Source organism: Rhinatrema bivittatum, chromosome 6 (assembly GCF_901001135.1).
Source record: "Rhinatrema bivittatum chromosome 6, aRhiBiv1.1, whole genome shotgun sequence".
NCBI lineage: Eukaryota > Metazoa > Chordata > Amphibia > Gymnophiona > Rhinatrematidae > Rhinatrema > Rhinatrema bivittatum.
In genome coordinates, this window is record NC_042620.1 from 263,225,897 (window position 1) to 263,251,040 (window position 25,144).

The window sequence follows — 25,144 nt, forward strand, 5'->3', positions numbered from 1 at the left end:
AATCTTTAATTGGTGGAGACGTATGTGATTAATTAAAAGTGCCCGACTCGCGCCGAGTTTCGCCACATTCCAGTGGCTGCCTCAGGGGCTTAAATGAGAGCACACTGAATAACTATTAGTTAATTCCAACAACATCCGCATTACAGACGTATCTTGAATAAATAATGTAGCGCTTAAGCTTCTCCTGGTTCCATTCTCAAATGGCGCCACATACGTATTTCTGCGCATCAGCGCGTGCCGTCTCCACTTAGTACAGAACAAATATTGGAAGCAGATGACATCATCTCAGGGGGACGCCCCTGAGGTTCGCGCCCTTGCTGGTACAAGAGTCAGGACGCGCGTGCGCCCTAGGCATCAGGACAAGATGGTGGAGTTGCAGTGTCGAGCCGGTCCGGGGACACTGGAGGGAGACGGCATGGATACACCGCGGCAGCCAGTCATCCATCAGACCCGGAGGGAGTCGCCACAGAGGTAAAGAGGGCGAAGTGAAGACGTCGAGCAGCGATGGTCGCAACAGTACCCCCCTTCAAAGGGTGATCTCCTCTTCGGGTACCAGGCTTAGGTTTGGAAGGATGTGTGAGGTGGAACTGATGAAGCATCTCTTTGTCCAGGATATTGGCCTGAGGCTCCCAAGTGATTAAATTGGGGTCGAAGACTTCCCAAATCAGAAGGTATTCAAAAGTCTTGCCTCTGTTACGAACATCCAGAATCTCTTTGATCTTGATTTCTAATTCGTCTTTTGCAACGATGACAGAGGGATCTTGAGATATGGAAGAATCTTGCAGAGTGTTATTGATGATATCAGCAGTAATGGATGGGGCTGCTGTGGACGTCACTGAAGGTTTCAGTGGAAGTGGTGATGTTAGAGTACATCCAAAATCCTCTTCTACAGATGATGGCATTACCAGCGGAAACAGACTAGCTGGTTGCAGAGATATCTTCTTCGGATCTATTATGGGCTGTGGCTCATCAGAGACGTCTTCCCACATTGCTTCCTCGGTGAGAACTGAGGAAGGATACACTCGTCCTTCTGGTGGCACCAAATTGCTTCTCAGACCCAGGGCACCATACAAGCCCTATGTGGAGGAAGTACACCGACCGCCTCTTCGGAGAAAACTTCTCTGAAGGATGCATCTTGGGGCGGCAGTCCTGGCCTCGCTGGAGATGTAGGCATTCATATGATAGACGAGATCTCCTTAAGGCACCTCCCAAACACTCTGGGCCCCATCGTGAGAGATCCAGGGATGCCCAGTCAATTGGGCTTGGTGCATCAGCAGCCAGGGTAACCCTAGGACGATAGGGTGCATAGCCTTTTCCATTAAAAGAAGGAGATTGTTTCTGAATGGAATGTGACAGATATCTCTAGGTTTATAATCCGTGAATGCGGATAGATGTTGTATCTTCTTTGGATCTATAATGTGCTGTGGTAACATCAGGCACATCTTCTGAGTGAACGAGCGTGACAGTGCGTTTGCTCTAGTGTTTCGATCTCCAGATCGGTGTGCGAGGCGGAGATACACAAAGTTCTTGAGATCCGTGAAGACGGTTAATGTTGAACGCCTTTGAGCCAAGGTGAATGTAAAGGCGTTATAAATATCAGCAGCCATGAATAGAACTGCCATGGATGTCACTGAGATCTTCAAGAGAAATGGCGATGTAAAGGAACATCCAAAGCCCACTTCAAATTGTGATGCAGTAAAGTATCTTCTTGTTTGACGAAGGGACTCCTCAGGTCTTCTACCAGACGTCTGAGAATAAGGTTGCCTCCTGCCCCTGAGTCCATCAGGGCAGGAGTCTGAATCGTAGCCGGTTCGCAGATCACGGAGACTGGGAGAGAGGGCGGAGGGGAAAACGCAGTATGGCCCAAGAACAGTCCTCCCGCAGGACTTAGGCCCATCTGTTTCCCGGACGAATAGGGCATGCAGAGACATCATGGCCGGGCTGACCACAATACATGCACAGGCCGCGTTTCTTCCGAAATCTTCTCTCCTTGGAGGTCAAGTGTCCAAGAACAAGTTGCATTGGTTCATCTTTATCGGCAGCAGCAGTTACTGGAACCATCTGAGGTGCAGTGGTAGTTCTAGCCTGTTTCAACCCTGGTAACACCTTAGGCCGGAGTTCATTCACCTTGTCTCGGAGCCGGTGATCAATCCGAGTAGCCAAGGCTATTAATTTGTCCAGCGAGTCAGATGTCTGGCGAGCAGCCAGCTCGTCCTTTAAGTGGGTATCCAGGCCTCTGCAGAAGAGAGTCTTGAGACAATTGGGGTCTCAGCGAAGTTCCGCTGCAAGAGTCTTGAATTCTATGGCGAATTCAGTCAATGATCTGTTGCCTTGCTTCAAGTCCACCAAAGCAAAACCGGCAACAGAATTACGAGCAGGGTCATCAAAGATGGATTTAAACAAGTCCACAAATCCTTCTATGTCCTGCAAGATAGGGTCCTTGCATTCCCACAAGGTAGATGCCCACGACAGCGCTCTCCCATCCAAGTATGACAGGATGTAGGTGGTCCTCAAAAGAGCGGTGGGAAATAAAGTTGGCTGTAAGGTGAAGTGCATGCAGCACTGGTGCAGAAAGCTTCGGGTCTTCTGGATTTCTCCGGAAAAGTGGATAGGAGCCGCCGCAGTCTTTAAAGTTACCTCCTGTAACTGACCTTCTTGGTTAGATGCTGTGCCTTGTAAATTCTGTGTGTGTAGCTGATAAAATGCTGCAGTAAGTTTCTCCAAAGTTTCTTACTGCTCTGAGATGCATTGGGCCAGTCCCGGTATAGCCTGCAAAGCAGAGAGATGTGCCGGATCCATGTCAGATCCCAAAGTTGAAGCTTAATCCACTGGAGTTAACAACATCCCATAATTAGCCGGATCCACTGGAGTTAGCAATCTGTTAGAGATCTGCTAGGGAGTTAGCAAGCTGTTCTGGATCTGCTGCTCGAGTTAGCAATCTGTTATATCTCTGATGTTAGACTGCGGAGTTAGCAATATGATGCTTGATGGAAGGAGTAGTCAGATAGGAGGAGCAATCTGTAGAGAAGGCTCTGTGTAGCGGGCTCCTGGAGAGGGAGGAGTCAGCAATCTTGTAGTGTCTCAGATATCGTCTTGCTAAGGAGTAGCAATCTGTAATGAATCTGATATAGTAATGGGTGGATCCCTGGGCCGATGGCAGAAGACTATGCCCCCGGGAGGATACCCTGAGAGGTACCACCAGCTAGGCTTGAGTATGGAGACAGACACACATTAGTTCTTTTATTAAACAGGTTATTAGAAACCACCAGAGGTTGCAGTAGTGAGCTGATATGCCCGGCAGGGCTGTAGTCCCTCAGGTACTGGAACAACGATCCCAGGATGGCTGAGCTGTTGAGAAACTGTAGAAAGTGAGTAGGCAGAGTTCATGAACAGAACTAGATGACAAAACTCACGTAAGGTCTCAAGTAAGCTAAACCTCACCTTGAGTTACTAGGTGGGCCTCCCATAGAGATATAAATACCTATCTAGGGAGCGGGCATTATGGTTCTCTCTGTCTCTCTCTAAACTGGTAAACCCAGCCCACTCCCACCTCTCACGCCTCCTCCTCTTTTTCAGATTTGCATCACACCATACGATATGGTGCTATCACATGCATTACAAGCGTTTTTGCATGCTTTAACGGGGCTTTTCGCATGCAAAACCGCCTTAGCATATGCAAGAAATATAACAGGTCTGTCACTTATCGCAAAGTGTGAAAACATTATCGCAATTTGCGCTAACTTAGCTCTTCACATAGGTAATGAGTGCAAATTGCGATAAACTGTCTATTAGCATAAAACACATCCCTTTTGCTATCGCATGTAATACTTATTGTATTTTGATAAATCCAGGCCTAAGTGCTGTAAAGAATCTTCAGTCAATTTATCAATTATCAGTAAAGGAGTTGGAAACCATATTACTTCCCAGTGTGATTAGTGCTGCTGTAGACTGTGGAGATTATCAATGCAGTTTGGTTAATGGAAAAGAGCCTTGAAGCTTTGCTTCCCCCAACAGGGAATCTAGGACCTCAGAAGTAAAAGCTATCTGTGGAGAACTGGTTGCAGATAGGGTCTGTTCTCTTTGGGGCGGATTTTAAAACCCCTGCGCGCCGGCGCGCCTATTTTGCATAGGCCGCTGGCGCGCGCAGAGCCCCAGGACACACGTAAGTCCCAGGGCTTCCTGTCGGGGGCGTGTCGGGGGGTGTGGCGGGATGACGCGGCGTTTAGGGGGCGGGGCACAGCGTTTCAGGGGCGGCGACGTGGGCGTGGTTTCGGCCCGGGGGCATTCCGGGGGCGTGGCCGCGGCCTCTGGAACAGCCCCTGGGACCGGACCACGGAGCGGGGCAGCCGGCCGACGCGCGCAAAGTTACGCCTGCTTTCAGCAGGCGTAACTTTGCCAACAAAGGTAAGGGGGGGGGTTTAGATAGGGCCGGGGGGGGTGGGTTAGGTAGGGGAAGGGAGGGGAAGGTGGGGGGAGGGCGAAGGAAAGTTCCCTCCGAGGCCGCTCTGAAATCAGAGCGGCCTCGGAGGGAACAGGCAGTGCGCGCTGGGCTCGGCGTGCGCAGGTTGCACAAATGTGCACCCCCTTGTGCGCGCCGACCCCGGATTTTATAAGATACGCGCGGCTACGCGCGTATCTTATAAAATCCAGCGTACTTTTGTTCGCGCCTGCTGCGTGAATAAAAGTACGCGCTCGCGCAAGTATTTAAAATCTGCCCCTTTGTGTGTGCCCTTTGGGACAGCATCAGGCTTCTATCCCACTCAGAGATTACACTCGCTTGTATTTAACCACTCATCTGTGTGCCTGGAATGCCTTGATGACTTAGGACCTAGAACAGAGCTGCAACCTGTAAATATTGGACTTCTGAGTGAAAATAAATGAGAAACTGTGACTGCATTTCATGCTTCATCTCTGGAAAGGGGACAGAAATCAAGTTCCCACCTAAAAGAATTGACTGAGGGGAGTTCAACTTTATAGAGGGCAATTTTCAAATAGCACATGATGTTACAATGTACTTTACAGCTAATTTTCAAAGACTGGGTAGTTTCTTATGAAAAATTATCTAGCATAAAGTATGCAGGCTAAAAGCTCCTATTTACTTTGCACCTCTAATTGTGTGGTCTACGGAGAGGAGTAAAATAACATGTACAGTATATTTTTGCAAATCTATGTACACAGGCTTTTACTTCCCCATCTTAAACATCCCCACAGGCATGCCTCTTGTTTACCTGACAAAATGTACATGCTCTATAGAAGCCCACACTTAGTTTTATCCAGTTCACCCACACATTCCTTGCTCTAGTCATCAATAAATTGAGATCCATATTCAGCCACCATGTGGCTGTGCCAGCTATACTTTACAACAGCACTACGGCCCGACCAGAGTTAACCACTGAAGGTAACCAGGTAACTCTGAATATTGGTGTTAGCCAGTTAACTTAAGCGGCTAACTCCGCTCCTCCCCAGAATGCTTCCTGGCTGTCTCTGGGATGCAAGCCATTTAGATGGATAACTATTATATAATCCGTGTAAATGACTTTTGAATATAGAGATCATGTCATGTTTTATTGTATAGATGTAAACCGATATAATGTCCCCACGAATACTGGTATACAAAAGTGAATAAGTAAATAAATAAATCTCATTATTTTTGCTTTCAAGAGATTACAGTGCTGCTGAAGAAGGTGAGTCCATGCAACTCTATGGCAGGGAATCACATGGTTAGGAAGGTGATGATATCAATAAGTGTATGGAAGTTAATGATATGATTATTAAAAAAAATAAGAAAAATCTGAAACCTCTTCTTCACTTCAGACACCGGCCAAAAAGAAAAAGAGCCCAACACCAGATCCTAGATCACCCTTACCCCCCTCAAGACCCAACCACGTCAGATCTGAACTACACACCTGTTTAAGACTTCTTCTCTGATTCATCAGTCTTCCTTAACTCATGCATATCTCGCATTTTTTGCACATCAACATGGTCTATGTTCCCTCATATCTCAATTTAGTCTACCCCTTTAATTTTTCTAGATATTTATTCTCGCTTTAAACATGCCGAACATTTACCCACGTCCTGTTGACGAGTATTATTTTTATTATCTATGTAATATTTAATTCTATTATTTATACCTATATGCTATATGTTATATGCTATATGTTATACGCTATATGTTATATGTTATATGCTATATGCTATATGTTATACGCTATATGTTAAGAAACGCTGTTCAATGTAATGCCTTTTTTGCGAAAGTTTTGTTATATGTAAACCGACCTGATTCGATACTTGTATTGAGAATGTCGGTATATAAAAATCCGAAATAAATAAATAAATAAATGATTAAGAAGGCGACTTTCTTCCCAGTAGAATGCCAGCTTTGAAACAAAGATGAGCTCAGGTTATGTCTCTCTCTTTCACACACACACTTACTCACCCCCACAAACCTTAATTCTGTCCTGCAGCAGCCCTGCAATTCCAATGCCCCCTCCCCTCCATGCACACACACACACACACACACACACAGTACTGAGGTACACATGTGTAGATCTTCCAAGTCACCTGAGTCCTACCCTGAAGCACCTCTGCTATTTCAGAACTGAAGCCCACACACTGGTTTGTCAATGCACCTTACTCCTGCTTTGTAACACCCTCTGCTATTCCAGTAGTGAGACCCACACATACAGCTATCTCATTCTTGCCCTGTACACCGCAGTTATTCATGCACTGAGATATATGTGTGCACACACACTCAGAGCTCACCCATGTATCTGAATCCTGCCTTGCTGCATCCCCCTGCTATTCCAGTACTGACTCTGAGATCCACACATGAATACCTCCTACTAGTGTAGCTCAGTCCTGATCCTCTTGGGATCCTTAACCTTCCCAAGGCATTGCTAAAGCCAAGCCAGGACTATCGTATGGGAGGAAGAAAGTGGCTCCCGGAATTCTACTTACCACAATCGGTCCAGGTCGGGGAGCAGATCTGTCCAAGTCACCAAGAGCAAGCAGAGAACACTGGAAGAGGCTTGCTTTTTCTCTCAGCTCGAGCAGGAAGTACACTAGAATGATTTGCAATAAAACAAACGTGTGTAATTGAAGCTTCCTGAGCAAATAAAGTTATGAAACAACTCTTTTAGGGTGAAGAAAGGATTGGGCAGGTGGAGGAAAGAGAATGACACCAGCAGAGTAAAAAGAGAGAGAGTTTCAGGTTTCATGCACCTTCTTGCTAAACACTTAACAGGCCGATGCAATGTCTGCGCCGGAAAAATGGGCGCTCTGGATTGAGCAGCCACTTTCCTTTCACGCGCCCATCCACCTCTCCCGGGCGCACGATGCAGTGGGCTAATGAGACGCTGCGTTAAAAAGGAGGAGGGCACTGCCACGGGTTAGGAAAATGGACGCTTGTAAATTGAGCGTCTATTTTCTGAACCTGACCGCCGGCAAGACTTTTTTTTTTCATGTTGCTGCTTTCTGTGGTTCCTCTGACCTAGTATCGCCATGATATTAAGTCAGAGGAACCACAGAAAAGCAGTATTTTCTGCTTTTCCGTTTACTTTAGGGGTTCCTCAAGACTTAAGCCCAGCTCTGGGGCACGCGTGAGTTTTTGAGGGTTAAAATGTGTGTGTCAGGCGCACATCTATGTTTTATATAAGGGGGTAATAGCTAAGAGCCTCATCAACATGGCATTTTTTTTTTAATTATTATTATTTTATTTCTGAAATTTTCAAATTACATAATTCAATAATACAATTGAACTTTCACAAAGGAAATAAGGTATTACGGTATATTACATACATCTTATTTATTCCATTTAATTAATTAACTTCCTATCTTCCTTATTTCCAAAGTACTAAACTAGATACTTAGGGAGAAGAGATTAAGCAAGTTATAGACCAAAAAATCAAAGAACTTCCCTTAAAAAACTAGATATAAGGGTTAGGCAGGTTTCAACTACATTCCCGATGTGTCTGGACTAGATGGAACTTCCCTCTTTTGACTTTGATATTCTGCCAGGAATTTCTCAAGATGTTCTGGCTCAAAATAAATATATTTCTTACCATCAACGTACATTACTATTTTACATGGAAATCTAACAGCGATGTTAATTCCAAATGTTCTCGCTTGGTTAGCTAATACTAGAAACTTTTTTCTTCTCTGCTGAGTCTCCCTAGCAACATCAGGGTATACCCATATCTTTTGGCCAAGATATAAGAAGGATCTTTTCTCCAAAAACATTTTCAAAATTTTTTCCCTTTCAGAGTCAACATGGCATTTACAATGGATGAGCGCTATTATCTATGCGCTGGTTCGGACACACTGATGCTTTTATTGCATAAGGGGTTATGGACGCGCATCCAAAATGCGCATCCAAACACGGGTTAACCTGTGTGCTAGCCTGAACGCACGTTATTGCATCGGCCTGTAAGAGACTGATAATCAAAGGGTTTTGTCTGGATAACTTTCAGGTTACTTGGAACTGAATACGTCCCTCCTTGAGGCAGCTAAGTTTAACATGGGTAAGTCACCAGGTGGTTAAAATGTATCCAGATAAAGAAAGGGTGGTCTGAGGTGCTCTAAGAGCAGGGCCTATTAGCATCAATGTTTGGTGCTACCCAGCTAAACTTATCCAGATAGGACTGGTCACATTGGCAAGACAGGTCTAAAGTTATTTAGGTGTTCTTAGACCTAACAGACTACATCCTTCATATAGCCAGTTAAGTTCAAAAATACAAAACTTGGTTGGTTGGGGCATTCAATCCCCCACTCTCCAAGTTAAAGAAGAAAATGGGCCTGCAGCAGCCAATAATTCCCACCTTCTCCACAATAATCAGGCCGATTCAGTAAAAGTCGCGGGACAGCGGGAGAGCGCCCGCTCTCCTGTGCGTGCGATTCAGTATTTAAATTAGGGCCGGCGTAAAAAGAGGCGCTAGGGACACTAGCGCGTCCCTAGCACCTCTTTTTTAACAGGAGCGGCGGCTGTCAGCGAGTTTGACAGCTGACGCTCAATTTTGTCGGCATCGGTTCTCAAACCCGCCGACAGCCACGGAAACCGGACGCCGGCAAAATTGAGTGTCCGGTTTTCAACCCGCGAGCCGTGGGCCCATTTTAAATTTTGTAAATTTTATTTTAAATTATTTTTTACTTTGGGACCTCCAGCAAGTTACCTCTCTGCACACTTTCATCATTTCCTTCAGGACTTGGCCATAGAAGCAGTCCTGTGCTTTTTCCCTTATGTCTGCATATCCCAGACCACAGATGTAGGGGCCCTTGGTTTTTGTCAATCCAATTCCCCTTTCCCCCAACTCCCCCCGCCATCTAAGCAGAGAGCAATGTTGCAGTTGTATTAAAAAGTAGAAGGTCATTTCTTATGTTGGGAATCTGTTGGGGAAGAGGGGGAGAAGTGTAATACTGAAGACAAGGCAACACAGCAAAAAACAGATACGAAATCGTGATGAATTGGTACAAGTTTGAAACTTAGGAGCAGCAGTGTCAATCATCAAGGTTTCAATTCTGGCCTTGATAAACAATACAGCTCACAGGTTGTAAACTTGAGTTAATTCAACTTTTTTTTTGTGTCTGTTACCCACTATTTAATTTCTGGTGGAACAGGCGTCTGCCACCAGGTTTCCAGGATCTAATGAGGAAGGAAGAGCTGGCGGTGTAAATCAGTTCTGGCTCCCTCATGGAAAAGGAGTGAGGCTGGTAGAGTAAATCATTTCCAGCTCTCTGCAGGAACAGAGCAGAGAAAGCAGGTCAGAGTGCATTGAATCTGCTTATCCTGATATCAGAGCAGCCACATGGCCTTGATTTTTGTGCAATTTCCTGGCACTCGGTATACCTCCTGTCGATGGGTGGAGAGATCCTTTGAGTACACTAGTACGTCAACCAAGTAAACAATTATGGATGAATGGAGCATGTCCCGAAAGACCTTGTTCATGAGGTATTGGAAAACTGCCAGAGCATTACATAGCCTGAAGGGCATTACTAAATACTCGTAATGCCCGTCGCAAGTGTTGAATGCGGTTTTCCATTCGTCACCTGGTTTGATCCGTACTAAATTGTATGCTCCTTTGAGATCAAGCTTAGTAAAAATCTTAGCCCCTTGCAGGCTGTCCAGGAGTTCTGGGATGAGTGGGAGAGGATATCTGTCCCAACAAGTGATGGTGTTGAGAACACGATAGTCTATACATGGTCTGAGGTAACCATCCTTTTTAGCGACGAAGAAAAACCCGGCTCCTGCCGGGGAGGTCGAGGGCCGAATGAATCCTCTGTCCAAATTATCTTGAATATATTGCATCATAGCTTGTGTCTCTGGCAAGGACAAAGGGTAAACTCGATCCTGGGGGGGGGGGGGGGGGGGGGGCATAGAGCCAAGTAATAAGTCAATAGCGCAGTCGAAGGCCCAATGCTCTGGAAGGGTCTCGGCCTTTTCCTTAGAGAAGACATCGGTGAAATCTGTGTACTGAGGTGGAAGCGACAAGGAGGTAGTTGCCAGAGGAATGCTAGGTCAAGGCAGCTTTGGCAAGCAAGAAGAGAAGCAAGCTGGACTCCAAGCAGTGATTTGGAGAGTGTCCCAGTCTATGAGTGGAGAATGCTTCTGGAGCTAGGGTAGGCCCAACACTACGGGATGGATCGCCTTTTCCAGAATGTAGAAGGAGATCTCCTCCTCATGGAAAATCCCGGTGCGGAGGAACACCAGAGCGGTCAAAACCAAAACTCAGCCAGGAAGAGGAGTGCCATGATGGAGGATATCCACAGTGGTGGGGTTCGTGGCAGGACAGGAAGCTGTAATTGTTCCACCACATCTGCCAAGATGAAATTCCCTCCGGCACCTGAATCAATAAAGGCCAACGTTGAAATGATCCACCCGAATACTTCAAGTATACTGGAACCGTGCATTGGGGAGCAGGATTCACACAGCCTAGGGACAAGCTCCCCTGTGACACCTAGACTTGGGAATTTTCCGGACGCTCCTTGCACTGGGCCAACAAGTGACCCTTGCCACCGCAATAGAGGCATAGACACAGAGAATGTCGGCACTGCCTCCCCTCTGGAGTGAGTGGACTGCGACCTAGCTGCATGGGCTCTTCTCCTCGGTGGTGTGGTGTTCAGCAGGAGGAGGAGCCAGTGGAACCGGTCTACGACCAGGCTTTAACTCCCGGGCCCGCTGCTGAAGTCAATCAACGCCTCAAGATCATCTGCAAGATCCTGGGCAGTGAGTTCGTCCTTAATCCTTGAGGACAGGCTTTCTAAGTAGATGCTTCATAGGCTGTTCTCCCACCAACCCAGCTCCGAAGCCAACGTGCGGAACATGACTGCGCAGTCGACCAAGGGCTGAGCCCCCTGGCATAAGTGGAGGAGTTCAGTAGCAGCCGTGGACTGTCGAGCTGGTTTATCGAATACCTGCTTGAATGCTTGGACGAACTGCTGAATATCCTCGAGCAGGGAATCACCTCGCTCCCATAAAGGAGAGACCCAAGCCAGTGCTCTGCCATCCAATAAGGATAAGATGTAGGTCGTCTTTATCCATTAGAACAGAATCGAGCATACAGAGATTTAAAAGCTGATAAAGACCTGGCTATTTGAACAGACATTTAATGAAACAAATGGGACTAGCAATTGATTACTTTTAGTTTTATTAAGGTGGTTAATTTTATACTTTTATAGCTTTATTAAGGTGATTAATTTTACGGAGGCTAGGAACGTTAGGAATAAATTTTTAGGGTAAGAAGCCATCTTCCTGAGAAGTTGAGGGACTTTTGTTGATCGATTTAATAATCAATGCTAGGATTCATTTTGGAGAAATATAATGTGTTGAATTGTTTTAAGGTATTAATTTTATTGTTTATATTTAACTTTTTATCTCAATGTATTTTTTGTTTTATGCCATATTTTATTGTATGTTAATTGAGATGTATTTTTGCAATGTTAACCGACCTGATATCCTTGAGGAAGGTCGGTATACAAAAAATGTATAAATAAAATAAATATCTGGTCGGACGGAAACTGCGCAGGCTGAAGGGAGAAGCGCATAAAGCAATGGTTGAGAAAACCCTGGCACTGCTTGGGGTCCCCAGCACAGTGGGGTGGCGCAGGCAGATGTAGAGATGCGGCAGGTGCTGGAACCAGAATGGGAGCTGCAACCTGGGAAGCCGAGTCCAGACGATTGGCCAACCTTTCGACCGTGGCAGCCAAGAGGTCCAAGCAGTGCTGCTGCAGGCATTGGGCCATGCGTGGAATCGCCTGGAGACCAGAGAGATCTGCTGGGTCCATGACCTTGGCAAACTGTTGGAAATGTGGACCCTTGAGCCGGCTCGAAAGTTGGAGGATCCACTGAAGGAAGGCCTACAGTGGCACTCGAAGCCAGGAGGCAGAACTGAAGTAGGAGACCAGACAGGAACTTCACCTATACCAGCCCTCATTCTCCACAGGTTGAGCCCTTGGATGCTGGGGCCGGTAGGACTTAGGCTAAGGTCTTCTGGCAGAGGAAATCTAGTGGGCGATCTGAGTCGAGGCTGGCAGAGATCCGAAGACACGGTAACGGTCCAAGAGTCGTGGAGGGCAGCAGAGGTGCAGTACGAAGAACCAGGCCAGAGGTCGGGGCAGGCAGAAGACAAGCGGAAGCCGGAGAACACGCCAGAGGTCAGGACGGGCAGAAGACAGGAGAATTCAGGTACCAGAACCGAAGCGACACCCGAAGGCAGGAGCAGGAGCAGAACCACAGGAACAGAAATGGAGCTGGAACAGGCAGGAACACAGGAACGGAGTCTGGAACAAGCAGGAACACAGTAACAAGCAACTAGCTACTCAGAAGAGCTGATCTGTTGCCAAGGCAAAGCAGAGAAGTCTGAAGTGGCCTTATATAGGCCTCAGCTGGTGTCGTCAGGTTTGGGGCCGGGATGATGTTTCCCGCTGCGGCCCCTTTAAATCCCGGGCTTGTACGCGCACGCGCGCCTAAGGGGGCAGCACCCCTGAAGAGTTCGGCGGCGTCTCCCTCGTGGGGAGGACACCGCGGCAAGGCCCTGGAATGGCCTATCCCAGAGCGAGGAAGCCAGTGGAGGGAGCCGGCGTCTGTGGGTAAGGGAAAGGGGATCTGGCTGCGGCCACCCGCGGCCGGGTTTCCCAACATATTCATGGGTTATCATAAGGCTTGGAGATAACTGCACGGAGCGGCAGTCACTATCCTTAAGAGATACATGGGAGTAACCTGCACAGAGTGGCAGTTACAACCGTAAGAATCTTGCTAGGAAGACTGGATGGACTATTTGGTCCTTTTCTGCTATCATTACTATGTTACTATATTATATAAATATCATCAAGTACTCATACTGAAAAGGTTTCCATCCTTATGCCTTGGTTCAGCCTTCTCCCCATCAAGAGAATCCATGCCCTGGGAAAAGAACTGGTGACAGTGCATTGGGTCTTAGCCCTGGGACTGAGTGTGACTCCTGCCAAAGGGGCTACCGAATGTTTTCCTGCACCCATCAACAATTCTGAAACTACAGCCACTTTACTGTTAAATCACATTTTCAGTCATTGGGGCTTGCCAATGGACTTCAGACTCAGATCACGGTTCACATTTTATCAGACAGGTAATTAAGCATATTGGGAAATTAATAGGTGTGAATGAGTAAAGTTCACATATCTTATCATCTGCAATCCTCAGGACAAGTGAAAAGAGCTCATAAATCTATCCTCAGCATTCTAAAGAAAGAAAGTGCCTACCTCAGTAAGGATTGGAAGATTAAATTGCTATTGGTACTTATGGTAATAAGAACCTCTCCATGTCATTCTACAGGTGTGTGTACAATTGAATTGAAGAGAGATAGAGAAGTAGTTTTACCTGTACATCTTCTTTACAGGATGCTAGTTTAGCTGGTGCAGCTCCTTAATTGGAGCGGACTGGGAGGGAACAGGCGAAGGCCCGATTGCGACGCCAGGCATAATTTACTAAAATTCACACACCCCTGGCATGCATGTGTGCGCTGCCAATGAATTTTATATCATGCACACACCGGCGCACACATGTTATAAAATCAGCACCCCTAATTTGATCCCTTGCTTCTGATGCCAGTAATAGCAGTGGCTATTCCCTAACTCAACTTGATTAATAGCCGTTAATGGACTTCTCCTCCAAGAACTTATCCAAACCTTTTTTAAACCCAGCTGCACAACATATAATTTGAAAACACTTTAACATCACTGACATTCATTCTTTAAACACTGAACAATGGTTTACAGATCAAATAAAATATGCATCCACAAATGTTTTGTTCAAGACTTTTATTGAAATTTATACAAAATAGTACAGAACAAATTACAACTCAACAGTAAAATCCAAATAAACATGAAAAAGTGAATAACGATTGTACCCAAAGATGAGGTCAATTATTAATATAGTAATTCATACAAATAAAATAGAAACAAAAGAACATACCTTATTGAGATGAAAATGTTTTCAAAAGTTCCCATATCTTACAAGTTTGAAGTAAAGTACCTTTACATTCTGCGGCTATCATTTCGTACTTAAAATACAAACACAGGGGTAGATTTTAAAAAGGAGCACATGGGCGTACATGTGCACGCGCTACCCGGCGCTTAGAGGGGATTACGAGCACCGGGCCTATTTTATAAAGGCTTCAAAAACGGGGTGATCCGGGCCGGACCAGAGGCCTCTGGCACAGCAGCCATTTACTGCTGTGTTGGAGGATCGCGTGCCGGCAGGCTGCTGGCGCGCACGCAACTTGCGCCTGCCCAGAGGCAGGCTCAAAAGGTAAGATAGAGGTCGGGAGGGTTAGGTAGCGCGTGCACATGTACGCCCACGCTCTTCTTTGAAAATCTACCCCAATGGCAATAGAGAAAAAAAGTCCAAAAGTCATTTCTCAAAGACTGTAAACAAGAGATGACTAAAGATTTCAAAATAATTATTTGAAATGTTAGGTTGACCTGGATGGGAAGAATACGGGAAATTCTTTGCCAAACCAATGACCAAAATATATTAATATTAGGCAAAAGCATGAGAGATGGGAAAAGATACCAACATCAGATTCACATGACCAACAATTTTTATTGCCATTCTTGGTAATTTTTTCAACCTGTATTGGAGTCCAAATAGTTTGATGGGCAATAAAATAGACACTGATTTATAGAAGCAGAAGAGGAAATGCTCCACAAATGGGACCAGAAAAATGCCCATTCATTTCCTGAGAATTGTATACTTTATTCATCATTTCATATTCATTCGACTTCTTAACATGGAAACAGTTGATCAGATTTAAACAACTTGTAAAATTTCAAAATATGTTTAGATCCAGACATTATTTCGACACAAATATTTTCTAATACTAAAGAATCAACAAGTTTTAGAATATCAATCCTTTTTACTATATGATATTTCAATTGCAACCATTAATAATAATTGATAATAATGCTCACGATCTAGGTCAGATGCATGACTAATCAAACTCCTTAAACTTTCCTTCAGTTCACTATTAAATATATAAGAGACCAGATACTTTTGTCAGACCAAGACTTCCAAAAGAAAACTGCACCATTTTTTAAAAAATAGGTATTATACCAAATTGGCATTTGGAAGGAGGAGAACCAGGAACATTACGATACATCTTCTGTTTTCTTAAGAGCTAAGAGGATAGTTGTCAATACTGAAAATAAAGATATGCCATGGAAAAGGGAACAATCTATCTTCTTCTATCAACAGCCAAATGGGTTTGACAGTTGTTTCATTGCAATGTTTCATTATGGCTGCAACATGGTAATAGGCAAAATCTAGGAAATTAACATCACCTTGTTCTTTTAGTGATTTAAATTTTTAAGAGTTATTCTAGGTACTTCATAGTTCCACAGAAACCTAACTAATAATTTTTCTACAGAATTATTATAAAGCTCAGTTTTAAATGGAAGAGGCAACATTTCTAAAACATAATTGACTTTGGGCACTGTAATTATTTTAATAGCCTCAAGTCTGCCCCACCAGGACAGATATAGAGGAGACCATCAGGCAATGAAATCTTTAATTATAAGTAAAAGATTCTCAGAAGTTTTGGTCATTGTGGATTCCAGATCAGAACCGTTCCAAACATCTAGATATTTAAAAGTATTTGATGTCCATTGGAAAGGATACATTTGTAAGTCAGCTTTAAATGTAAATTTATTTAGAGGAAGAACCACTGATTTGGACCAGTTTATTTTATAACTTGAGAACATCACAAAGTTATCAATAGTCATACAGTATGCAACCCGGCCAAACAACTCTACACCCGATTTTATAACATACGCGCGCTGCCGCAGGCATGTTATAAAATCCAGGGTCGGCGTGTGCAAGGGGTGCACAACTGTGCAACTTGTGTGCGCTGAGCCGCGCAGGCTGCCTCCGTTCCCTCCGAGGCCGCTCCGAAATCAGAGCGGCCTCGGAGGGAACTTTTCTACCACTCCCCCCCACCTTCCTCTCCCTTCCCCTATCTAACCCACCCCCCAGCCCAAACTAGATCCCCCCCACCTTTGTTTCAGAAGTGGCGTAACTTGCGCGCGCCAGTGCACCATCCCCCGGCACAGGCCGCTGTGCCAGAGGACTCGGGACAACCCCCGGACCGCCGCCATGCCCCCGGACCCACCACTTCCCGCCCCTTTTTCAAAGCCCCAGGACATACGCGCATCCCAGGGCTTGTGTGCGCCGCCGAGTCTATGCAATTTAGGTTCGGCACCCGCAGGGGCAGCTTGGGGCAGCTTTTCGGGGGTTACGCGCATATCTTACGCGTGTAACCCTTTGATAATCTACCCCTTTATTGTAGAATTTTACCTGATAGCAATAGCAAGAAGCTCTAACACAGTATTAAAAAGGAGAAGAGATAAAGGACATGCTTGTCTGGTACCTCTTATTAATTGGATGGATTTAGATAGGATGTCATTAATATAACGTTTATAGCCATTGGAGAACTGTATAGTAATTGAATAATTTTAATAAAATTCAGGCAAAATCCAAGCCAATGCATCATTTCAAACAAATAATTATGCTCAACTCAATCAAAAGGTGTTTCAGCATCAATTGAGAGAGCCACTACAAGGATATCCAGAATATTGGTATAGGATATGATATCACAAAATAATCTACCGTTATCAGATATCAGTTCATCTAGAATAAAACCATTTTGAGCAATATGGGTAATGGAAGAAATAATTTTAGAGAGGCAAGAGGCAAGAAGCTTAGCAAAAATTTTGCAATCAACATTGATCAGGAAAATAGGTCTATAATTTTAAACCAAAGATGGATCTTTATTAGGTTTTTTGAGGACAATGACTTTAGCTTCAGTGAATGATCCGCCAACTTTATTGTTATGTAGAAAAGCTGTGTAAAGCAAAAATAATTTAAGGGCTAATTGAGTGGAGAATGCTAAATAAAATTCAATAGACAGGCCATCTCCACCTAGAGAATTTTGTAGAGAATAAAAATGTAATGCATGGAAGATTTCCTCAAAAGAAATCTCAATTTCTAATAATTCACTATCTAGTGATGACAAAGTCAGTTGTGATAAAGCCTTTAAAAAATCTTCAAATTTTGTCAACTGAATCAGAAGTTTCTGAAGAATACAATTTATAGAAGTTATACAATTGATGAATATAATTTCATTAAGTAATAAAAGATTATTTAGATTTTAAAAAACTAAGGGGGTCATTTTTCAATGATATCGCATGTGAAAAGGGATATCTAAATTGGGGCGGAGTCTGCGACGACTTCGCTGATGGCGAAAGGTAAGACTCCTTATCGCTGTCAGTATCGCGCCCAATTGTTGCGTCTGTTAGTCTCAGACGGCTTTGACCTTAGTGCCTCACCTTTCTCTCTGCTCTCCCCGCCAGCCTCGGGAAGATGGCTACTGCCGCGTCTGCATGCCGCACTCTCTGGCGTCCCCGGAACGGCTATGGCAAAGCCTCATGCCATGATTTTCCTGAGGTTCTCCTAGGGTGTTCGTGCGCACGCCACCCAAGACTTTATCCACGTCATGGCGGGAACCTCAGGGGTGTCCCCTCAAGTGATGTCACGCCATCCGGGTATTTAGCCTGCCCTTGTTTGCTAGCTATTCGAGTTAGCAAGGATCGTGAATGGATGGAAAGCCTCCAGTCTGAGCTACTCTGCCGCTTCCTTGCTGCCACTGGAAGCTCTCTCTGCCCTTCGGGGTATTTCTCTAACCTGGGTAACCGCTCCTTGGGGGCCCTTTGCTTTCTTTCAGATGCCCTACTGGGATCAGGTACTCACTCCTCGAAGGCCTGCTCTCCCTGCCTGTAACCAACTATTTCTGCCTGCTGGAATTGCCACATATACAGCTACCAACTTAGGCCTGGATTTATCAAAATGCAATAAGTACTGCATGCTAATAGACAGTTTATCACAATTTGTCCTAATACCTATGTGAACAGCTAAGTTGGGGAGAGAGAGAGAGCGCACCAAGCCATAATGCCTGCTCTGTAGATTAGGTATTTATATCCCTATGGGAGGCCCACCTAGTAACTCGAGGTGAGGTTTAGGTATTAGTGTAGGGGGTTAGGGGCCACTTTGCCATTCAAAGTGAGACGTACGAACAGAACAGTGGTCTCTTGTGAAGATTTGATGACCTTTGGAGTGAGGAAACTCACTCAAAGCTGAGATTTGTGCAATGTTCTCTCCACCTAGCTTGATGTTACCCAGGTAGAGAGTCCATCGAGTTAGGTTGGCTCTCTTTCTCTCTCTCTCTCTCTCTCTCTCTCATCCCTGGACTGCTATCTCTGGATCACCTTACTACTGTCCCCTCTGGTGGAACACATCAGCTGTATAATAAAAGACAAATCTCTGTGTTTGTGTGTCCCAAGTCTAGCTTAGTACTGTGGCTCCTCCCTGTGGGTGTGGTCATCTCCACAGTACCCAAGAATCCACTCAAACACCAATAGGATCACCTTTCACAGTGGCACTATTGGGTGCAAAAGCTGGCAGCAATAGTGCAGGTTCCCCCCCCCCCCCCATTACCACTGGATTTTCTATGAACTTAGAAAATCTTTGCCTATCTTCCTTCTTTATCAGATATTTAGCCAATATTCTACCAGTTTTATTACTTTCATAATAATACTTGTTTTTCTGGGAAAATAAAATCAAACTTCCTTGTTGACTTAATAACGAATTATAAAGATATTTCAAGTTCTGTACTTGAAGAAATAAATCATATTTCTTATTACTCATATATTGTGCCTCTAAATTTTTAATTTCAGTATCCAAATCTAAGAATGATTTCTTTCTTTCCTTATTTTTCCCTAGAGCATAGTTAATAATCACGCCCCTAATTGTTGTCATAAATGCATCCCACCAAACAAGAGGTGAAAAATCAGATAGCTGATTATTATGAAAGTATTCCTGAATAGCTTTTTTTTAACAACATCTTTATAATCTTCATAATTTAGAAGACCAGCCAATTCGGAGGTGACTGAGGAAAATCTTGTGTCATTTCATCTAAAGTTATAGCAACATGGACCGAAACAATAATATTGTGAATTTTGGTATCAGTTTAAAAAGGTAGAAAAGAATTAGAAACTAGGAAAAAAATCTATCCTAGAGTAAGACTGACAGAGGGAAGAAAAGAAAGTATAATAATTTGCTGAGTGATCCAACATTAATGCCCTAACACACTTATGGGAGAGAGAGAGAGAGACTCTGTATAGAGTCACTCTGACACTCTCTATATACAGGTACTACTGTAGAGGGCACTTTGAATCAGGGTGGGTTTTGGAAGTTGAGGTGTTACAGAAACATTCTGAGGTATTCATAGTAAAATTGGCATCACTAAAGATCTGTAGTCATTATAACGAATGAAATGTATAACTAGAGGAGTAGATTTGTGTTGTGTTGTGTTATTTCTCTGGTTCATAACGCATTGCTCTAACCACAAGGCTACTCCTCCAAGATTTTGTTTTTTAGGTTTAGACAAAGAATTACAATCCAAAACAAAATTTAACGTTAGATTAAAATCTCCGCCTAAAATCAGTAGAGCAATATTTTTTTTTAAATCCAGTGTATTGGAGTTGGATGCATAAATGTTATACAGGGTGGCCCATGGAAAACTAGCCTGCCTCCAATACCAGTGTATAAAGAGAATTTTTTATTCTGAAAATGTATCGTTATCATAACCCATTAACCCTCCATGTCAGCCTGCCTAAAAGAATCTGATAAGTAAGATGATTTTTTTTAACCAAGATAGCTATACCATTTATTTACTTATGAAAAGCTAGAGAAAAATCTAAGACACAAATACCCAAATCATTTAGTTTTAAAGTTTTAGTAGAATATAAATGCTTTTCTTGAAGGAAAATTAAATCAGCATTATTTTGCTTCAAATTTAATAATATATTTTCCTTTTAATGAGGTTAATTACACCTTTGTTATTTAAGGAAAATAATTTGAATTTCATAGCCATAAGTCAAAATAAGGGTAAACAATAGGGGGACCATGTGATAAGGTTCTCAGTACCATAATAATATAAAAAGGAAGAAAAGTATCCTCATTATAGGTAAGGTAGACCCTATCAATACTATAATAAAGAAAAGCAATCCCAAAACTACTAACCAAAACCATAAAATATTATTACCATTACTAGCAAGGAATAGATAGGCTGCACTAAATACAAAAAGAATCTGTTTCCTTAATAAAATATGAAAAAAGGTGTTTTATTTTAAATAAATCAATATACATAAAAAGAAAATAATTATGCAAGGAAAAACAAGCACTCCTAAAATATAACTTATAATTAGTAATTGTATAATTGTATAATTAGTATAATAATTGCATAATAATTGTATTAGTATAATAATTGTATAATTAGTATAATTATAATAACTTAGAACTTATAATAATTTGTAATTAGTAATTGAGTAACACAATTAATAAATGAAAAGAAAAATCAAAACTTCCACAATAATAAATATAAAATGAGAGAAGACTCCGCATACTAGACCCTCTCTTCTGAAACAGAAACTGAAACAATATATAATGATCAATAGTGATAAACATTAATGAACATTAATAATAAAGTATTACAAAGAATAAATCAATAGTAATATTTTGTATCAGTTAAAAATAAGGAGTTTTCAAATAAGGAAATACAAAATAAAACAACTAAAATAAGAATATAATATGTTGCGCTGTGATGGGACAGAGTGCAACTGGGAGCTCTCCAGCACGAGATGAGGAGAGTGTGTGCCCTTGCGGTGAAACCAGTCCAAATCTGGGAGGCTAGAACAGGCAAGGAAAGTCTTTGAAGACTTGGAGCAAACATGAAGACTTGGAGCAGACGTGAAGAAAGTCCTTGAAACGTAGACAAGACACAGAGGGGGCAAGCAAGACCCTCAGGTGCCCTACACAGCCCGAAGGCTGGTCGTGGACCACACTGTCCCCAACACGCCCTACTCAGCCCGAAGGCTGGTCGCAGACTACGTGAGGAGCAGGACAGGTTCAGGAGGTCTCATAGCACAAGAGTGAAGCAACCCCTCGGATCCTCCAGTGTCAGGACTGGATTCAGGAGCAGATAAAACGTGGAACTTGGAACTTGGATTAAAAACAAGGAATCTCCAGAGGCACAGGTTGATCAGGACCTGGAGCATCAGGACCAGGACAAGACATCAGACATCAGGTTGGAACAGAACATCAGGACTGGAACGGAACATCAGGAAGATCCATGGATGAAGATCAGAGATGCCAGGCAGGAGCTGGAGACGAGGAGTCCTTGGGTGGATTGAGCCTCTTGCCGAAGCAAAGACCGAATGAGTGAGGAACCCTTTTGTAGGGCTTGAGGAACAATGCCCAGGGAGGAGTCTCCAGAGGGCCACACCTGGCTGGACCTATAAGCAGGTAAAAGAGCCGCGGGCCTGACCCTTAGGAGGAGCAGGAAGAGGAAGTCTGCAGGACCCTGGACAGCAGCCCTGCAGACGCTGAAGCAGGGAGAAGCTGGAGCTGGGCCGTGCAGGCCCCGACATGGGAGGCGGAGCAAGTCGGTGTCCCTGCCGCTGCGGAACAGGCCTCCAGGCCTGTCGAGGGGTGGCGTGGGTGGCAGCCTGAGCCACGAAGAATACGCTGAAGTCCACAGCTCCTGCCGCGGTGAAGAGGGCAAGACAGGCGGTCCGGGGGCAGCTCCAGGCCATGGAACGGCAGCTTTGATGGCATCGAGCTGGCTGGCAGGAAAGTCCCAGGCTGCTGCGGCCTCCAGGCTGCGAAGGTGAGTGCCTTCCATGGCACCAGCCGCGGGAGGAGCGCAACATAATACATAAATTTAAAAAGTTGATAAAATGTATTTAAGAAACTGCTCAAGGAAGTCAATATATAACCCAGTTAATCTAAAAAGAAAAAAAGATTGTAAATATCCATTAGGATCCAGACCTTCAGCTCTTTCAGGAATTCCCAAAATTCTTAAGTTATTCCAGCAACATCTATTATTAAGGTCTTCAAGATCTTTTTCTAAAATAGAGATTTTCTTTAGCTGCTTGCGTATGACAGTAATTTGAGTTTCAGTACCTGTAAGTTAGTTCCAAATCAGAAGATTTCAGCTGAACCTCTTGTATTTGAGATTTCAGTTCAATGACTTTCTTTTGAATTTCTTGGACGGTATTAGTATTTACGTTAAGTAACAAATTAACGATGATGCCAGGCAAGCTCTACCGTTGCCACTATGTAAACATACTAATATTCAAAGGGTTTTGTCTGGCCAAGGCCAGGACTTAGGCCGACTGACCTGAGCTTTCCATTTCCCACCAAACAGGTACATTTTATCCAGGTAAGTAGGAGGCAGGACAGAATCGTTCAAGGAGCTTGTACCACAGTGTACCCGGCCAGGGCCAATATTCATTGCTAACTGAATAAACTTATCCAGCCAACTCTGGTCAGAGAAATCTCAGAGCTAAAGTTACCCAGTAAGTTAAAAAAAAACAAACCAAAATCCTTGCAGGCCAGCAGTGGCTTTACCCAAGCGCGTTTTAAATATCTTTTAATATTTATGTAGTATTAATTGTGTATATTTTTAATGGATATCGCTTTCAGCCTTAGCACAAGCAATTAACACATTTTAATAAATACAAATAGAAGTACCACTCCCCCTCAATCCCAAAATTTAAAAAAAAATGTTGCAACCTGTATCAGTTCCTCCCCTCCTTCCCCCAAAATAATAAAAATATATGTTGCGGCCAAACCAGACAGGTACCTGCACTTAGATATTCATTTATTCACTTCACTGGGCCCAGGGTTGGTTGCTTTATTGACAGAAATCCGTTCTGAACTGGGATTGGCCCCTTCCCTGACAGTTGCTTAGGTATTCACCCTGCAGGAGGAGGTAAGAACCTCTCAACAGAGTACTGGGAGGCTTCTGGGGTTTTCGGGGTGGGGGTGGTGCCCCATTTTTTGTAAGAAGGGGAGGGGGATCGGGCCGCTACTGCTGCAATATCTTGTTTGTGATTTCGGAGGGAGCTCCATTCCAGCAGATAATCATCCCCTTCTGCTCCTTTTGGCTTTTTTCACTTCATTGCAGCAGCTTGCAGGCCCTGGCTGCAGTGTCCAGTCCTGGTCCACGTGTGGCATGGATGTCCCTCACTGGACCCACGCTGCCAACATCAGCCATATCTCTCCCTGGGTCTGGGCTTGCCATGGTGCCCACATCTTTCCTGGATCTGGCTGGTACCAGGCACCTAAAAGTTGCCTTGGAACTGTTACTCAGCTTTTCTAGTGATGGAGGGGGGGCTCTTGTCATATTGGGGTCCTGGGTAATTACTCCACCTGCTCCCTCTCCCCTCCCACCACCTAACACAGCAGCAGAGCCCTGCAGTTACAGGTATGGATGCTTATTCCTCACAGCATTTAGTCCTCTGTTTCCTGGTAATTTTGTATGTATACGAAATCATGTTAAGAACCAAGAGTTTGGTACATGGGGTGAGAAGACTCTTTTGGTGTCATGGGAGAGGTAGATCTTGTGCAACTAGCACCTTCACAGACATAAATATATTTTAATAAATGATATATTTTTAAAAAATGGCAACAACTGCACTTTGTCTCAACAGAAAGAGCAGGGAATCCAAGCTGCAGGAACAGAACCCTGTCAAATATGTCACAGCTTCTATCAGAAATCACTGGCTCCTGTCAAGGATAGGCTCCCCAAAATGACATTTTTCCAACAGTGGTGGCTGCCTAGAATAGCCTACCAGCAGAGGTAACCATAACAGAAGTTAAGCAAGTTTGGGAAGGATACAGAAAGCAATGTTAACGGGGGGGGGGGGGGGGGGGGGGTTGGAGCCAAAAGAAATGAGGAGTGGGGGTGTGAGGGTTCTGGATATTAGACTAGTTATAGAAACCGATATGTTCAATAACAGAGAACAGCACAGGGCCAGAAAAGGAAGAAGGCAAAACCACTCATGCAGAGAGCAGAGAGGTACAGCTGCATCAAGGTTTCAAGAAGAGTCAGCAAGGTCAACCAACATCAAACTTTAACAAATATGAGATAGGTAGATAGGTACTTAGCTATATGTAAGTCTACTAGGACCTTACCAAGCGTAGTATGTGTAAGCGGTGACCTGAATGAGGTTATTTTATATCATACAACACAAAAAAGTGGTAAAAGTAAATATATGGTTTACTAAATACTGTAAAGTATGATAAATCAAAAACGAGTAATATTAAACAGCATTGCAACAATATTGCATACGTCAGTAAAATGCATGTAGTGTTATAATAATAAAGATTTGTGCAATAAGATAAGATGTATAAGAAGATAAGACATACCTCTCTTATTGTCTCTCTATGTGAGACAACATATCTATGAAGAAATTGAGAGACAACAGGCCAAAATGGCATGAGATGGCCAAGGTGCTCTCCCTCTCTGGACAGTCAAAGACACTGTTTAGTCCCAATCAACTTTATACTCTTTTGCAAAGCCAGTTAATCTCTAATTACAACTCACAGCTTTGGCAAGATTTATGCTTTATCTGTAGCTCATTAAGGATCCTAGAACTGGATATCTCGAGAAAGTTCAAAACACTGACCCTTATCAGACACAAAACGGATGTTATCTCGACTTGATACTCAGCAAACTTTGAGAAGAAAAGGAAAGAGAAAAAAAAAGTGGTATACAGC

General features: G+C 43.8%; 1 protein-coding gene across 1 annotated transcript in view; it reads right to left on the reverse strand.

Annotated features, from left to right (window-relative positions):
- The window catches only part of LOC115094231 (sulfotransferase 1C1-like), a 64,269-nt gene extending 39,204 nt beyond the window's left edge, over nt 1-25,065 (reverse strand). Inside the window, exons 1-2 of the mRNA XM_029607063.1 lie at nt 24,794-25,065; nt 6,958-7,061 (exon numbers count right to left, since the gene is read on the reverse strand). The gene's annotated coding sequence lies outside the window, so the exon portion shown is untranslated. The remainder of the gene's footprint in view (nt 1-6,957; nt 7,062-24,793) is intronic.
- Nucleotides 25,066-25,144: the final 79 nt, after the last annotated feature.